The following is a 13,793-nucleotide window of genomic DNA, read 5'->3' on the forward strand; positions in this document are numbered from 1 at the left end:
ATAGGAGTGTCTGTTTTTATCCCATTATCTGTTTGACCTTCTACAATACAAAGCTTACATTTGGATGTAATGTAGAACATCAACATGCAATCGTCCATGACAAAATAGCTTAAAACCAGTGCATACTTTTCCTGAACTTTATATAGTAAACCTCACAGATTATAAAATGCTCTGCCATGCAAAATAACTGCACATGCACCATACGCCTGTTTGTTTTTTTTTTTTGTTTGTTTTTTTATATATATATAAAGGTGTCCTGAAATTTCAAGTGTACTTGTGGCCTCAAACAGTTGCTTAAGCATGGTGACACTGGCTGATTAAATATTTGTGTGCAAGTATTTGTAAAGAGACATACTCAAAGTTATGAAAAGATCACTTAGTCATTTACATTAGCAGCAGAAATTCTTTCTAAAGCACAAATATCCAAAGCTGACTGATCGATATTTGTTTACACTCTTTCTTTTTCTACTACATCATTTTTTTTTCTTAGGAGATACAAATAAAACCAGGTTTTACTGCTGAGGTGGGACTGGCTACACAAAGCCTAGGCTCAGGTCTGTAAATCTGCTCTGTTCAAACACACATTTGTTCACTTTTCAATAAATTCAGCTGAAGCAGAGCTTGACAGGATTTCACACCCTCCAGAGTTTTCCTTTTAAAGACGTTGTTTGAGTGGGTGAAAAGTGAGTCTTTTGTCCTTGAACTTCTATTGACAACTCGCTCCCTTTCTTTTAGCGGTGCACATGGGGTCGATAATCCTAAAAACACATACACAAACAAACAAAGACGGGGATAAGTCATTGGCTGATGGCCTCCAGCTCACAAAAGAATGCAGGAAGGCAAAGAAAGAAAGAAGCAGAATCGTCACTTTGTACACCACACCTCTTTGTCTTCCTCTCTTTGTGCAGGGCTGCATTAAAACACACAACGTACTGTTGGTGTGTGACATGCTGCAGGAATGCCAAACAGATGTGCTGCAACATCACAGAGATTCCTGCAAAAAAAGAGGAAAAGAAATAATGAGAGGAAAGAAGAGGAGAGCAAGAAGATCATAGAAGAGACAGATGAAAAAGAGACTCCATGAGAGTTTGATGAAGGAAAAGATAAAAAAACGAGATGTGAATCAAGCCTGGTGGATACAAGGGGAAGAAGAATGAAAGGATGAGAGGAGATGAAAAATAAAAGAAGGGGAAACAGATGGGTGGGAGGAGAAGGAAGAAAGGATAGGGATGAAAGGAAGGAGGAATGAAAGGGAAGGGAAGCATGACAATTAGACAAAAGTCAGGGATGGAAAAAGGAAGATGAAAAATAAGAGGAGCAAGAGTTGGAGGAAAGGAAGGACAGATGGTGGTATGAGGAGATGAAGGAGGGGAAGAAGAGAATGACAATAAAAGAATTTAAAAAAGGTGGGACAAAACAGGGAAAAAGGTGACTTTATAGAACCGAGTTTTTTTTAAAGAACCAAAGACAAAGAGGACAAAGATGAGAGGAGCCAGGTAGAAGAGAGAAAGTCAAGTGTTTGAGATGTGACTTCAGGTCTAAAAGATTTAAACAAATATTTCCTGCTGTGTACGCAACGCTGCTCAGACTGAAGCAGCCAGGGAGGATTTATCTGAAACAGTGTGTGTTTTTAAGACAAACATCCAGATTGTGAGATCTAAAGCTGGTTTTCTTTAAAAAATGTTTAAAATATCTCATGGACACTGAAACAGACTGAAGAGTTTGTCTCCTGAAAAAAAGGAATAACTAAAAATAATCTAAATTCATGACTTTCATCCATCCATCTTCTATAATGTCTGCATGCAATGCAGGGTCACATGAGGGAGTCTATTCCAGCTACTATCAGGTGGGGTTCACCTGGACAGGTCATCAGCCCATCACAGATGGAAACAGCTACTCACTCCTCAGGTCACTTCAGGTTCATTATTCAGATCCTGGCTTGTTCAGTCCAGTTCACCGGAAGAAATAGATAAAGTAATGGGAAGGATGTCATTGTAACCTTGCAACTTGTCTTAATTTCTTGTCAGAGGCAGTAAATGTAGTGTATATCTGTTTGGCAACTAAAGTGGAAATTGCAGTCATCTGTCTCCATAAATATCCAGAAAATCAGAACAACACAATAGGCTATGGTTTGACTAATCACTACACGTTTACAACGCTACCCACTTATATGACAAGAGATTTACTTTCTGTGTCACAGGGTAGGGCTGGACAATAATTTGATAATATATATTTTATCAATAGATGTGTGGTGTGATAGTAAAAAACGGGTGGAAGAAAAGTTCAACAGAACAACACAGTTTCCCTTTATCATTATACCCTATTATGTAGCTTCATACTACAGTCATTACACTTTCTCCCAACCAATCACAAACACAGACCCAGGCTCGCTCCATCACCAAGCGCCCGCCCCTCTCAAACCACAACAGAGAACACATGTATTGCAAAACGTGTTACATCCAGAAAAGGCAGAGGAGTTGAGTTTTGCCTACAGTTTTTTTTTTTTTTTTTTCATGTTGACTGGTGTTTGTTTACATGGTAGCCTAATCCCACCAGTTTCTGAGCTACCTAACAGCCAATTTCCACAGGGTCTATGTGTGTCATGTTCTGGCTGTGCCGCGGTTTTGTTCCGGCCTCCACCGTAAATCAACTCACACCAGGAGCGTGTCAGATGCCGAAAGCCCACAAAGGCAGTCAGAACCATGTCTGAGTTACAAATAACTTGTACATTGATTGAATGAAAACTCCTATGGTTCACATAAACAAATTCATTCTCACTCAGAGCCCTTATAGCAATGTAAATGCAGTTAATCGCACCGATTACATTTGGGAAACCGGACATTGCTGAAAATTGCTTTTTGATGTTGTCCTGTTCTCCTCTCATGTTAGGAAACAATGTATTGAGTAGTCATTTTAACATTGACATCCAGTATGGCTGGTATTATTGTGCTCAGAGATGGCTGAGATATTCCAGACCCAAGGATAGAACAAAAAGAAAACATATTTAATTTAATCCAAAGGGGTTTTAGGCAGAAAATGTCTTTTTTGATCATATCAAACACATATAAGCCTACCTTTCGGCTAATTCCCAATGAAAAGAGCCAGTTGCCAGAAACCCCAAAGTGGTCAACAGCTGCAGAAGAATTGGTATTGCACAGTTCCCTCTGGTCGGTCAATCTAACACTGGGCCCAGTTCAGCACATAGATCTAAGAGCACTGCTCTAGGGAATCTAAATCAACATATCAGCCAGTCATCATCATGGGCCAGGAAATCTTTGTGCTCTCTAAAAACTCTCCATCCTGATCCTGTCATTGGCATAATCTTCAAGCAGAGCCAGCACATTCTTTGTGAAGCCTTACGCATGAGTGTCACTGCAGTATTTATATGTTTACTCAGTTATTACACTAACTACTAAATGGTAAATGGTAAATTTATCATAATTACTAAACACCTCGTCACAATTAATGTGCCAATAAGTGTCATCGCTATATAATTTTAAGATGTACATATAAACATACTGTGCTGTAACTCTTAAATGAGTGCTTATGTATGACTGTAAGGCTCCATCCAGGAACACATCTATAATATTGCAAGCCTCAGTGTTTATGATTACAAGGGTCTAAAAAGTATGATATGAATAGTTAAAATGCACGAAATGAATGTGGTTTAACTTCGACCATCTCACCAGCTGCACTGCCAGTTTCTTCAAAATGTTTGTGTACAAGGATCAGAGTTTACATGTGTGCACTCACACTTTGTTTTTTAAACATTTGCACAGAAACACAGAGACATACATAGAGACATACACCATTTTCAAGCCCCGTTTTGTGTGTACAGAATGTTTATGAGGCCCCACAGCAGCATTTAACACATATTTTTTAAAGTTTTTTGATAATTGTCAATATGGATCAATAACTTTTTTTTCAATTAATACGCTTTTTTGTTTAATCATTCAGCCCTATGACAGGTTCAGTGTCACAAAAGTGTCACAGTTTATGCCAGAAAAACATACCTGAGTGGAAGTCAACATTGTTTTTTTTGAGATATATTACTAAGTATCTCTTTGGTCAGCAATAAGATTTGAATTTGTGAAGACAATTTACTATTCAATAACACAAGGTTAAAAAATGAATGCAAAAACTAGCTTTTTTTTAAATCCTCTAATTTCATTGCATAAACCTGTTAACCATCTTTTAAGGAATATAAAAAAGTGAAGTCATACTATCTCCATCACTGGCAGTATGACATATCCCATCACACCACAGAAACCGATCATCATCTCATCCTAAAAAATCCAAACAGGAGACAATGTTTGACAAGTGACTTTAATGTTATATTTCTGTTTTCTGTTAGCTTAAGTGTAGCGATGTTGCTGATGAGGAGTGCTCAGTGTATGTACAGTATAATTACAACCCACATCTGGCTGTGATCTGAACCAAATCAGGCACCAGGTAAAGTCGTTTTGAGACAGAAGCACAATCGTCTTGTTTAATGAGCCTCAGCACTACCTCTAAAATGATCTCTGCATTTAGCAGCTCTAACAGAAAATAAAACAACTTTGGTCACTCAACCAAAGCAGCAGTTTTTAGCCTATAAAGAAACCAACTGCTGAAAGAGGTAATAAGTGTTTTTTTTCTTTTTTTTCTTAACTGCCTGAGTCCCTTAGCTTTCGTTTCATTGTCTGAAAATGCTTGAAAGATAATGTGATTCAAATTGGATGAGACTGTGATATCACTATTTGCTCTGTTAAATATGAATGTTGAGACTGAACAGACTGAGGAAGGAATCAAACTTTTCTTTTCCTCCTCATGTTACTGTATATGTGACTTGGAACCAGATATACTGACTCCAGATGTCATGGGTTGAAGAGGACCCAAATGCAGAGGCAGACAGACTGTAGGAACAAAGTTTTAACTTTAAGAACAGACATAGGACAAACACCAGGAAAACACAACAGATGATCTGACAAACGCTGACTCAAACCAAGAGGCACACAACTAACGAGATTCAGGTGGAGTGAATTAACTATTAAAACCAGGTGAGCAAATGAACAGGAAAATAAAACAGGAAAATAAAACACCAGGGAAGGAAGTACAAAATAAAACAGGAAACCAGAAACGACAATGAGCCCATAGGACAGTAAAACTAAACCAAAAACAAAGACCCTGACAACGGATCTGCAGGTGAGCTATTAATTACACTAATGAAAAACAAAACAAAGTGAGAAAGTGAGCAATACAATTAAATACAACATTGATCTGTAATGATATGTCCTGATTTTCATTATTATAAACTGGACTGACTGACTGACTGACTGACTGATGATTTTTTTTTATTTTTTTTTTTTGTCCAGAATTATGTTATCTGGTGTCACATTGACTGTGAGGAACTTTGGCTCCTCTTTGAGTGGGACATATCTGTTCTACACAGACTCTAAACATTACTCAGAAATTTTGCTCCATATTGGCATGATAGGATCATACAGTTGCTGCAAGTTTGTCAGCTGCACATCTATGATGAGAAAACATGCAACAGCTGTTTGGCTTTCTTTGTGCTTATATGTTTTGTCTCACGGTAAAGAGTTCAATCTGAGCAGGTCTGAGCTTTCTGACTGATGTGTTTTGTTTAGTTGGTGCAACATCCATCCTTCAGCTCCAACCAGGGGAGAATCATGTCCCCTTACTGTCTGCCTGTCAAATTTTTGAGCAGAATGTAAATCTTTCCTATTAGTTAATGGCTCAGCCCAGTCTTAACCCCATTTTATATTAATAATCTCTTTGTTCTCCATCAGCCACTTAATACTGGGGTCCTTGGAGCAGCTGCAGGTTTTGGTTATAAGTCTTAAAACATATTTGAAAAAGCTTTCTGTTGACTAGTTGCTTTTTATTTTCTGTGGCATTTTGATTGAATAACTATTTTTATGAGCATAGTATTTCCTATTTGCATTGACTTTTTTATACTAAACATCTAATCTTTATAGACTAATTGTTGTGTACTTGTTTGTTTTCTTTTAGCTTTTTTTGTTTGTTTGTTTGTTTGTTTGTTTTTGTATTTTGATACCTGCATTCCTGTTTTTAATATCTATATTAGCATTTATCATTTCAATTTGCTGTTTTTATACTTTACATGTTTTTGCTCTGTAAATCACTTTAGTTTGGACTTGTGTGTTTTTTGAAGTAGCATATAAAGTCGAGCTGAGTAATTTATGGCTTGGCAGATCAATCCAAAAGTCGATAATATTCACAAAATAATGGCAAAGGTTATGTTTAGCATCTATAGTTACAGTGATACTGCCATGCTGCTAGCATCTATAGTTACAGCTATGCTGCTAGAATCTATAGTTACAGTGATACTTCCATGCTGCTAGCATCTATAGTTACAGTAAAACTGCCATGCTGCTAGCATCTATAGTTACAGTAATACTGCCATGCTGCTAGTATAGTGATACTGCTATGCTGCTAGCATAGTTACAGTGATACTGCCATGCTGCTAGCATCTATAGTTACAGTGATATTGCCATGTTGCTTGCATCTATAGTCATAGTAGTACTGCCATGCTGCTAGCATCTACAGTGATACTGCCATACTGCTAGCATCTAGCAACTCAGTCATTCGTATCTGACAATTGTTGGGTATATCTTATATTCCGAGGCTGAAGTAATCACCAGATGTACAAAAGCTTCCCAGGGCTTTTCCTGTGTACGTTTGTATAGACCAGGTTCCTGTCTGATACAATGTGTAAACTTTATTTTTATTAAAACATTGTTTTAATAAGATGCTGGTAATTTTAACTAGATTTTTTGTTCTATCAAATTGATCTGTTCTCAACAACTGTGAAGAAAAAGACATGTTAATAAGCACACTGTCTATGGGTTGAAGTTTTTGCTAGTTTTGTATGTATGCTTTGCAGTGTGCAAACAGTTTAAAAAGACCATCCTTGCACAAGGTAATAGAACTTTAAAGTATTGCATTAATTTGTTACATTAATTTTAATGTCTTATGTTTATTTATATATTTTTATTGTATTTTGGGCTGTGCGCAATAAATCCAGATGTACATTGTGGGGAAGCTGCAGAGAAGTGATTCTTCTTGTTGCAATCAAACTTTATCCTGGTGATCAGCTGTTTTATGCTACCAGATCATTTGAAAAAAAATGAAGGGCAAAACCTAAAGTTATGGTCTGTAAGAATTGCTGACATCTAGTGGTAAAAATGAGCATATAAAAATTACTTGAAATGCTAAGCAAATTGTGATGCTGACCATCAGAGGCCAAAATACTTGCAGACAAACATGTTTTTATCTGTGAGTGGATCCAGTGGCCTCAGGTGCAGTTATGGCTCCACTGAAGATAACTAATTCAAAACTGTGTTCATGTGTACTGTCTTCTTCTCATGTTACTTATCCCAAATGGTGCTCTAACACCTATCAAACAAAGCTCAGAAGGTTTCCCACTTTACGCACATAGTTGTTTGTTCATTCGGAGACACTGTAGTAAAAATGGCAACACTAATATGGCAGATGCCATTTATGTAGACCTACGGCTAGTAGATATAAACGGTTGACTCTTAAAGAGAGAAAAAACATCATTTATTTTAATAAAGGGATTAGATACCAATAGAAACACAGTTTTTCTTCATATATTAGATTTTTCTCTCACTGACCTTAGCAACGCCGGTCCATAGTGACAAAAATTTACTAAATCAAACACTTTCAATGTTTTTACATTAAACATTACATTTTTTCACATTTGCATAGTTTCCATTTTCATTTTCTGTCTCAAAGAATCAAATATTGAGACTCAAATAAACTACTTTTATTATGTGTGAAACTATGGAATTAATTACAGGCAATAATGAAAATGGCTACATGGAAAGATGTGTGTTTGTGTATTGGGTGGGGTAAAACCCCGGCATGCTATTAATATCAATATCCCCCTTCTGTCAGACCGTTAAGAGGATCAACCCACATAATTTAGCACCAGGACGATTCTAAGAGCGTTCATTTGTGTGAAATAAATGACCCGGCTGTGTGGTTGCAGCTGCCATGTGACTCCTGCGTGAATGTACCACCAAAGAAGAGCATCCCTCCCTTTAAGCCACCTCCAGAGGAACACTAATGACTTTTTCATCCTGGATTGCATGTGTTATTATCACAGAGATGCAGGGTGTAACATGACTGCAGGTCAGCACTCATGTTCTTGATGGTGTTGTGACTCCGAGGAGCTTCACACAAAACGCATGGAAAACAACTAAAGCCTTCCTTGATGAGCACAGCATCGGATTCATCCATGTGAATGCTGCAGTCGTGCCCCGGAGCTGCAGTGTCATCACATAATAAATGCAAATGAGGGCAATCAAAAGCTTATGAGCTTATATAAGGTTAGATTGAAGTGGGCAGACACTAAGTGTGTAATTTTCTGCTGCTGATGAGGAATGCATCGTCAGATATACTCCTTTCATCATTTTCATTTGGTGTTTGCCATATTTTAAAGCTTTGCTAGGGCAAATGTGCTCCTTATCAGCACATATCACCATGTGGGGCTACGGTAGTAAAAATGTTCCCATTTCCTTTAATTAAGTTGCCTCACTTCACCTTATTTGCTCAAATAAACGCTGCTTTTGGGTCAAGGTATATCTCTCGGACGAGGAAGTGAGGAAATTAAACCTACAGCGTGAAATATCAATCAGCTGTAAGAAAAAGCAGACACAAGCAAATTCAGAGTTAATAGGCATTTTTTTCTTCTAAATGTTGGCTAACAAAAAACTCAGGACATAACAACCCTGAACATCACCATGAAAATACCGCAAGACTGGACAGTTTTACTTGCATCTATGGCCAGAAGACATCAGCTCTTCCTTTATCAGAAAATTAGAAATTAAAAATGTTCTGATTTTGCTAAAAAAAAAAAAAACAGAATGAGGTGTAAGTACATCATTTTGTTGGTCACAGTTTAGCACCAGATTATCTGTTTGCTGTTGCATCTGTTCTTCTACTACTATGTTCAACTCTTGTTGCCCTTCAACAATGAAAAATGGGATTTCTCACATCATTAATTACATCTATACTCACTGTCCACTTTATTAGGTCCACCTGCTTAACTACCTCTGAACACAATTATCTAAACAGCCAATCACATGTCACAAATTGAATGCATTTAGTCATGTAGACATGGTCAATACAACTGAAAAAAAGGTCAAACTGAGTATCAGAATGAGGAAGAAAGATGATGTAAGTGACTTTGAAAGGGACATGGTTGTTGGTCTGAGTATTGCAGAAACTACTGATCTACTGGGATTTTCACACACAACCATCTTTAGGGTTTACAGAGAATGGTCTGAAGAAAATATCCAGTGAGCAGCAGTTGTCTGGACCAGAATGTCTTGTAGATGTCAGAGGTCAGAGGAGAATGGGCAGCCTGGTTGGAGATGATAGAAAGGCAACAAGAAGTCAAATAAACACTGGTTCCAACCAAGATATGCAGAATAGCATCTCTGAACACACAATACATCCAAATTTAAAGCAGATAGACTACAGCAGCAGAAGACCACACTGGGTGCCTCCTGTCAGCTAAGAACAGGAAACTGAGGCTACGATTCACACAGACTCAATAGGAGTCTCCATTTCGGCTGAAACATTCAGATGGTAGGGTCAGAATTAGGTGGAAACAACATGAAAGCATGAATCCATCCTGACCTATAAGCGCTTCAGTCTACTGCTGGTAGTGGTGTAATAGTGTGGTGGATATTTTATTGTCATACTTTTAGACCCCTTAATGCCAACGTGGCATGTCATAAAGCTCGAATCCTTGCTGTTTTGTTACTAGCAAGGTGGACAATAAACTGGAGGATGTGTAGAAGTTTTAAATTGAAACAGTTTTTAATTGAAGTTTTAGTGTTCTGGCTTTGACACAATGTATTTAGATGAGCTGCTAGTTTTTACACGTCTTTGCCTGTAACAACAGAGGAATTCACTCTGTGTCTGTTGTTCATTACCCAACATATTCTCAGCAGAGTGGACCAGATGCTGCATCTGAGGCTGGTGGAGGAAGAAATCAGCACTGCTGGCTCCGTTTTGTTTTTTCCACTTGCACCTCTGCTGCCAGCCTCAGTAACAATTGCTCAAACTTGAACTGCTGCAGGTTCAGGTGTTCTTTAAATTAGTGTAAGTGAGTGAGTTTCTCCAAACAGAATCAGGGATTATTTTAAGTCGAACCTGATGTCATTGATGTGTAGTAAAGGACTCAAAAATGGAGCATCAAAACTTATGCAGTTAGCAGCAGACAGATTTAATACAGAGGTCAAATTCTGATGTGGGTGAAAAATAAAATAACCTGTTAGGTTTCAACCAGCTATAGTTTTTGAACATCATAACGTTCAAAAACTTGATCAATACAATGCATATCTGTTGTGCTGCAGTGATATCTACTGAGTTTAGCATATTAACTGGTTATTAACTGGGCCATCACTCGTCGTAACCCTATAACCCTATTTTCTCTCTGGATCAAAAGTTTGAATGAACTGTCTGAGATCAAAAACAAATAGAAGCTGCTGCCCAAATACTATATATATATATATATATACACATTTTTTTTCCTTTGATTGAAACTTCTGGTCAGTCTTGGTGATGGATAGGATGCTAATGCTCTCACAGTGATGGAATTTTTCAGGCTGCAGTGAGCTATGTATTATTAGCTGCATGTTTTTTAACCTTAAAGTGGAACAATAAGGTCCTTTGACTGAATGTCTTAATCTTCCAGAGAAGGGAGGAAAGTTGGGGACATGGAGAATAGGAACAGACTGCAAGAGAAAAAAACGTCTCTACTGGACAGAAAGTAGGGTTTAAAAGGGCTGACTGGAACTCGGCACCTAACTTAAATAAGTACCATCAGAACACCAGCTGGAATTTACAAAGTGGGTGTGGATATGCTGGTTTGTCCACTGGGCATTGGGGTCTTTGAAGGTGATTTGACCACAGGGAGCTAGTTTCAAAAGAGAGATCCAAGCACAGCTTAGAAGAGTCTACAATACTCAAAGTCAAATACAAAAAGTCTTGGGTGATGTGTCACTGATTCTGTTCATAACTTTTATGGACAGAATTTCCAGGTGCACCCGGAAAATTCTGTCTGAAATTTTGTGGTGTTAAGGGGATCCTTCGGTGGACAAAGGATTGTGTCTCTGCTTTTCACAGATGATGTCCTGTTTGCCTCATCAGGTTGCGACCTTCAACTCTCACAAGATTGGTTTGCAGCTTAGTGTGAAGCAGCTCAGATGAGAATTTACAGCTCCAGAAGGGTGGATCGAGAGTTTGACAAGTGGATTGGTGTGGTGTCAGCAGTGATGTGGACTCTGCATCAATCTGTTGTGGTGAAGAATAAGCTTGGCCAAAAGATTTAGTAAATCTATGTTCCTACCCTCACCTATGGCCCCAAGCTGTGACTAGTGGCTGAAAGAACGAGGGGCCTCATTTATCAAGCTTGCGTAGGAACAAAAACCAGTGTACGCCAAATATAGTCAACTTTTGGAATTTATGAAAACCAAACTTGATGGGAAAATGTTCCTGCCTCCACGGCAACTCTGACTCAGGCATACACACACAATATGGGAAAACGGGAAACTGCAACACCAACGGTACAAAATAAAATCAAGGAAATTATGTAAAATGTGAGACATTTCTGCACAATCCACTATTACCTTTCACACCACATGTTGTATATTAAAGCTGTTTGCAGAAATGAATAAAGACACACATTCCATTTTAAATCTCCTAAGAGCGCACGCTAGTGGGAAAAAAACAGGCTTTTTAGGAAAAAGGAAGATGATGCTAATAAGAACCTCAACCACTAAAATATGTTCTATCATTGTGAAACAAAACGTACATGTTATAAAATACATTCAGCTGAATAAGGTGACAGTCTGCTGCCAGCATGTCAGTGTGAAAGTCATTCAGCAGAGCAGGACACAGATTGGAAGCTGGAGGTCTAGAAGTGATGCAGTGCTAATGAAACACACAAGAGGTGGATTTCCTTTTATTTATTTATTCTTAAACTCTTTTTTAAAATTGTTGTTCCAATCTCTGTCCAGACTCCAGTCTTTATTTCCTGCAACTCCTTGTCCACCTGGTTAATATTGATGATCGTGTCCCTCTGCACTCCTGGCCGAGCTGTCGAGCCCAGCAACTATAAAGACATGTTATTTAACACTAAATAAACTGCTGCCAATCTCAGGTGTATCTATACATGTTTATTTTATAAATTAAAACAAATTATCTGTATCATTACTGTCATTTAGCAGATGCTTTTCTCCAAAGCGATTCATCACTCGAGAATCAAACTTTGGTCTCCCGCATGGGAAACAGATGCTCTACCAACTGAGATATCCAGCTGTGTGTTCTAACTTCTCTGGCATGTCTTCTCTTCTGACACTGCATTGACAGCATCAGCCACCCACTACCACTATTCTGCCTTTCTGACACAAGTAATGCCCACACCGTGCCCACCAATTAAACATTTTTACATTTGTCAACGTGGGCCATCAGGATCTTTGTCTCACACCCCGAAAAATTACACTTCTTAACTCCTTTTTCCTCCTGAGACATCATGCAAACAATGTGTTGAATATGTATCATGGGCGTCCACATGACCATTTATAACCACCATGTGGGCATGGGAAGGCCTCATGTGCACCCACTTTAGAGTTGATTCTAATTTATAAACGGAAATAGGTGTAGGATGTGCGTGGGTACTCTTTGCTAAATCTGAAAGTAGAAGTGCGCAGCATTTCCTTTTTGCGCCACAGATGCCACCTGTAGTTTGCTTTGCTATGCACAGTTTGGTATATGAGGCCCCTGATCACCAATACAATCGACTTTAAATGAGTGTTCTCGTCAGGGCCTTAGAAAGAAAGAAGAATCTTAGTCATCCAGGAAGGGCTCAGGGTAGAGCCACTGCAACTCCATATCCAGAAAAACCAGATTAGTCTGATCCGTCACCTGGTTAGAATGCCTCCAGGATCTGTCGTTGGTTAGGTGTTCAGGGCATGTCCCAACAGGAGGAAGCCACAGTGAAGACCCAAGAAAAAGTGAAGAGACTATATTTTCCCTTTCCAATAGTGATGTGCGATACCTCTGCATTCCTTTCTGATCCATTACCAAGTTAAATTAAGGCCAGAATCGGTGATACCAATCTGATACTTTGCACAAAAATTTACTGTTTGAAAAATCTGAGTAAAATGATTATACTTTAATTAATAGCTTCATAGTAAATATAAGACAGAGTACTTTTCTTATTGTTTATTTATGGAGAATAATCACACGCTCAAAAAAAACCCTGCAAAGTTGCATATTGATTGACAGCATCTAAGCAAATATATCTGAAAATGCTTACCTGAACAGAAAACTTTCAACATTTACACTTTTTGGTTTAGTGAAATGTTATTCAGGCTCCCTTGAAAAAATGTTTAACCTTCCCTAAAACATTCTCTCATTCGCAGGTTTTTGTTGAGGAACATCCACATATTCGAATATTGCCTCCGAAAAGATTTTCTCTGCAGGTACAAAAGAAGCAAGAATTCCCAGGTATCTATTGCATTTGCTCTGCATTTTTCCAGGACCTGCATCCCTTCTGGGACAGCTTTTAGAATGATGATGCCTCCATCCACCTTCTGTACTACTGCAACTATATTTGCATTGTTTGTCTCAGTTGCAACCACTTTTTCAGTTATGCCCCTTTCTTCTGTAATTTGCTTAAGCTTTAGCTCTATCTGCTGTATGCTGCCCACGGAAAGCATTGGTTTCCA

This window comes from Melanotaenia boesemani, chromosome 3 (genome assembly GCF_017639745.1).
Source record: "Melanotaenia boesemani isolate fMelBoe1 chromosome 3, fMelBoe1.pri, whole genome shotgun sequence".
NCBI classification, from domain to species: Eukaryota; Metazoa; Chordata; class Actinopteri; order Atheriniformes; family Melanotaeniidae; genus Melanotaenia; species Melanotaenia boesemani.